General features: G+C 39.3%; 1 pseudogene; it reads left to right on the forward strand.

The window, feature by feature from the left end:
• Positions 1 to 241: 241 nt before the first annotated feature.
• LOC147791876 (uncharacterized) lies at positions 242 to 841 on the forward strand (annotated as a pseudogene).
• Positions 842 to 5,240: the final 4,399 nt, after the last annotated feature.

Genomic DNA, 5,240 nt, shown 5'->3' on the forward strand with positions numbered 1-5,240 from the left:
TCCCGTGATTCCGAATCAACAAACCCCGCGGGGGCAACTCTTTTTGAAAGAAATAGTAATAATAATTGTATCGAATACTTAAGGAGATTTTGGAACGAACAACGACCAACTAAGACTTTGACTTGACTTTCACTCATTAGATTCAGTAGTAGGTTTTGAAATGACACATAATATCTCGCTCGGAAGAAGAAAAGTCTCGCACGAGAGGAATGAAATTGAGGAATTTTCTCTTGAATGGTACATGATTCTACATCGACAAGCAAGAAATTCTATAGCTCTGAATTTAGAGACAGATTGTGAAACTGCCTTATTGTCTCAGAAGAAGGATAGCTATACTGATGCGGAATACTCTCAATCAAGACGCTCTGGGTACTAGACGATCAACCATGCCCCGTTCATTTTCATTTACTAATCTCATCTTTTATGGAATCGATCCTGACTGTACAATAATATGTAGAGGCATGCCTAGAAGCGTAGGAGAGGAGAACCTTCTTTTGCTTCTTTCTCTATTATTACCAATAGAGTAGAAGAGACTGGGTCATTCATAGCATTACTATACTTGTTCTATTCATTGCAGGTTGGTTATTCCTCAACACGGGGTTAGCTTACGATGTCTTTTTCAGCCCTCGCTCGTCCAAACAAACGAGTATTTTACAGAGAGGCGCCAAGGAAGGAATTCTATTCATAACTGGCCGGAACAACTCGATGAATTTAGTAGATCTTTTTAGGAGTAGGAGGATCAAATGATGATAGAGAAAACCTATCCCATTTTGACAGTGCGTTGGTTGGCTGTTCACGGACTAGCTATACCTACACCTACTCTTTTTTGGGGTCAATATAAGCAAAGCAATGCAGTTCACGAGAAACCTAATATGAATGAGAGAGCTACGACACAATCAAGCCCTCACGAACAAAAGAATTGAATCCTACCAGTTTGGCTTACTAACTTCAATGTTGAGAAGCAAAAAGTCAAGGAATTGGAATTCTCTTATCCCAACGAACGGGTATCATCTCTCAATTCTCCATGACAGTTTATGTCTGATGCATGACCACTTGATGAAATGGGGTAAATGGCCGAGACTACTATCAGGATTCCTTGTTTGGCTGATAGCGACTGTAACAGGTATTTCAGTGATCGGTTCAATAGGTCTTTCCTTTTTACGTTCATATTCCGGATTGGGGGCATACGAGGATTACTACAAGGATGAAGTGGGTTGGACATATTCCGATTCAAAATGAGAAAAGAACCGGGCAGCAGTAGGAGCCCTAAAGAGGAAAGAAAGGGGCAGGAGCACTCGACCCTTTATTAAATGCAAAGATTTTGTGCTTTACCTTGTGAAAGAAGAAGAAGTTCAGTTTCGAATAGGAACCGAAAGGCGTGAGTGCAGTAGACGTTTGAAAGACTATATAGAACTCAATCAAATCTTTTATCCCAGTTTCAAAATAGAATAGGCTGTCTGTGGCGAGACTCCTATTATTATAGTTCTTTACCCAGCCAGTCGCCCCTATGTGGGATGGGAGGGGTCAAGCTTGGAGACGGAGACTGATCATTTGTGGGGAATCAAACTATCACTCAACTTGCATTCCGGTTTCACATATTGATGGGGGAGTTACGGTTTTATAAGAATTCCCTATTGCTGGCATACTGGTTTTATAAGGATTCCCTATTGCTGGCATAGCAGGGACTAAAGAAAGCATAGTTGCACAATTGCCTGCCGGACGGACACTAGTGAGTCTAATGAATTTCCTACTAATTTCGGCTTATCCAAAATTGGACTATTTGCAGCCGCCTTCTCTTTAGCTTTTCATTACAAACAAAGTGATTGAAAAAGACCCTTCTTTCTCTACTACTTCCTGACGGACGAATGGAATGATTGATAGGCACGGATTGCCTGGTCTTCCCTGCATCTGATCGAGACTCATACCTCCCAGCCCTGTCTCTAGGATCTCATTCAATAGATCCAACCCATTTTCAGGGTAGCGAGAGGAGAAAGAGAAGAGAAAGAGAGTTTACGAGACCAATGAGGTAAGATAAGCTATGAGACAAGGAAGGGGGGTTCTTAGGTTACTGTTCCAGAATAAATAGGTGAAGGGAGGGGGGAAGGAGATAGAGAAGTTAAAGAAGAAATAGGAAAAGGATTGATTGATTGAATGAATAAGGGAAATAGGGGAAGGATTTCATGAATTTACTCGACTGGAAAGGACAGGGAATATCGTCAAAGGGGAAGGAGTTCAGTTCGTTCAGTCTCATTCTTCTTTCGTCTTCACTCTCATTCATCTTTCGTCTTTCTTTACATACAATGAAATCAGGTCAGGTAATATAGGTTCCTGTTCAGTCTCATTCATCTTTCTTACAGGAGGAGAATACATAATCGGAATTGAGAAGAAATAGAAGAAGAGAACGAAAGGAGAAGATCAAGATTTATCATCTCTATGGGATTAAATGAAGCATTGACTTTCTTTGTCCTATGGATTGATTGAACTCGGCGGTAAAGCATATTCAGTAGCTCTTTTCTTTCACTCGATAATATAGGTATTTGTTTGATAGGTCTTTGTTTGGTAATATCGGTTCAGGTTCCGGTTCTTCAAGTGATTGAGTTCCATTGATTGCACGAATTCATCCGGCTGGAAAGACTGAAAGAGTAGGTTTTAAGTCAGGCTTAAGGAAGGAAAGGGGCAATTCGCTCATTCACCTATTGGTCTCACAATTCGATTGCCTGAACCTATTTATTCAAAGACTGTAACCTCGGCTTCTTTCGTTGAGTCTTGAAAAGCTGCTAATTCATTTCTTCTAGAACTCGTCAGGTGAAGTAGCGAAGGGAAGTCTCATGAGTGGAAGAAGTAGGAGCTTGAGGTTGAGTCTGACAATTCACTCTCATGAATAAGGAGTCTTTCAGTCATTTCCTCTCCTGTTCCAGAGCTCTCGTGTCAACCACTTCCTCTTTTTCTTTGACTGATAAGGGTTACTGGAAGAGGGAAGGGAAGAAGACTCAGACAGAGTCAATTCGCGCTTGGCTTAGAATAAGCTGTTACATTCATATGAACAAAGAAGAGAAGAACAAAAAGGTACTGAAGATAGAAAGAAGTATAATCAGAAGAGAAAGAAACAACTCACGATCATCTTCTTTAGCAAACCAATGACTCTTACGTAGATGAGAGTTAGAAAAGAAGAATTTGTTGAGTAAGAAGGAAGAAGGGAAAAGGTAGAAGCTGATAAGGGAAAGCGGCAGAAGCTGATTAAAGTTCAGGCAGAAGCTGATAAAGTTCAGGCAAGGGAATATAGTAGAGGAAAAGGCTCATGTGAAATAGGGAAGGAGAATTTCTCTTTCATTCTCTGATTCATGAATAGACTCTCCTGGGATTGAATTCAAGAATAAGTAGGTATAGGAGTGAGCCCAATAGAATAGGTGTAGGTCAGGTAATAACAAATAGATAGAGTCAAAGGAAAAAGACGCAGACAAAGTGACAATCAGGTTCAGTAGAAAGAATATGTATGTATGTATGTATGTATGTATGCTTTACCGACTGTAAAGGTGAATGAAATCAGTCGTCTTCATCTTGAGTTAGGTTCAGCAGAATGAGTAGGAAGAAAAGCTGATAGATAGTTTACGGTTCAGGGGTGAAGACAAGAGAAAGAATCCAGCATTTTATTCTTCTTTCAATTTATTCTCTTTTCTTTTACCTCCTTCAATCAGGAAAAGGTGAATGAGTCAGTAGGGAGAGGATGAAACTCGAATTCATAGTCTTGACTCCCCTGTAAAGGAATAGAATATCTTGTCTTGCTTGAGGCTTGACTTACAAATTACCTACCTCGTTCAAAAGGAGAAGGAGAAGGAATCTTCAGTCTTTACTTACAGTTCAGTCGCTTTACAAAGAAGGTTCTTCAGGTTAATAAACCAGGTAACAGGTAACAACAGGTAAATAGGTCAGCTAATTCATGGACTAGACTCGTCAGGAAAAGAAGTGAATGAAAGAAAGGAGAAGCGAAAGAATTATACCGCAGTCTTTACTTACGAGGTCAAGGAGAGAGAGAAAGAAGGAATGAATATGCTCGAATTCATCTTCAGTCTTTGATTTACTCGACTGGAAAGGTCAAGAAAGGATAGGTTCAGGCTCAGTAGTTTACCGAGTGTTTGAATAACTCACAATAACAGAACAAGTAGTTCAGGATAATGAAGAGGAAAGGTACGAAGCAGCGAGACGAGAAGAGAAGAGGAGCGAAACCATGAGACAAAGAAGACTGACTTTTTCTTAGTGCTAGCTTGACCTTGTTCAAGAGTGTTTGATTGAAGGGAATGAGGGAATTAAAGCCTATTTACCTCGTTCAGAGACAAGTGATTGAGTTAAGAGAGCAGTGAATGAATCAGAATACAGTTTACCCAGTGAAAGAATAGTGAAGAGTGAAAGAGTGAGAAAGCAAGCAAGAAAGCCAGCAAGTAAGCAAGCCAGTTTCGGAAACTCTCTATAATAAGGATAAGGAGTTGAGACTGAGTAATTACCTATAGCCCGTAAAATAGGGTAAAGATAGACTTTTGAATCAAAAAAATAAGGTACAGACCTTTCATTTTCCATTTTCGGTTCAGCTTGCTATCTCTTCCATTTTCGATCAATTACAACCTAAAATGGACTCTAATGACTCCATAAAATTACAGACCTTTCTTCATTCATTAAAGTCCATACACATTAGGCTTATTACAATAATTGTATCAAATGGAAGCATAAAAAATAAAGTGCCTAAAACTTGCTCTGATACCAATTGTTGGTGTTAATATAACACATGCGGAAGCAATTTGGATCTTAGGCACTTTAAGAACATTAATTATAGTATATAACTAGCATGTTCATAAGTATTAAAACTTAATTAGTTTAGATACTAACCTTTTGTAGTTCAAACTCCTTTTTCCTCACGAATTGGTTTCGAACCACCACTAGTGTCTTCTCCACTATCCTCCGGCCTTAGAACGGGATTGTGGAATCCGGTGAGTGACTAAACTTGGAAGGAATTTTGTATATGTGAAGAGATGTTTGTAAGAGGTTTTTCTCAAGGTTTTCCACCAAGAAGAAGAAGAACTTCCATGTACAATGATCACTCTATTTAAAGAGTGATGTTTGCATGTTCATGCAAATTTGAGATCACCAAATTTTGACACTTAAAATTCCACTCAAATGTTTTGGGATTATGTGGCAAGCATGCATGTTTGAGTTAACCAAATTTTGACACTCAAAATTCCACTCAAACT

This window comes from Cucurbita pepo, chromosome 7, assembly GCF_057944985.1.
Source record: "Cucurbita pepo subsp. pepo isolate OVF chromosome 7, ASM5794498v1, whole genome shotgun sequence".
Taxonomy (NCBI): domain Eukaryota; kingdom Viridiplantae; phylum Streptophyta; class Magnoliopsida; order Cucurbitales; family Cucurbitaceae; genus Cucurbita; species Cucurbita pepo.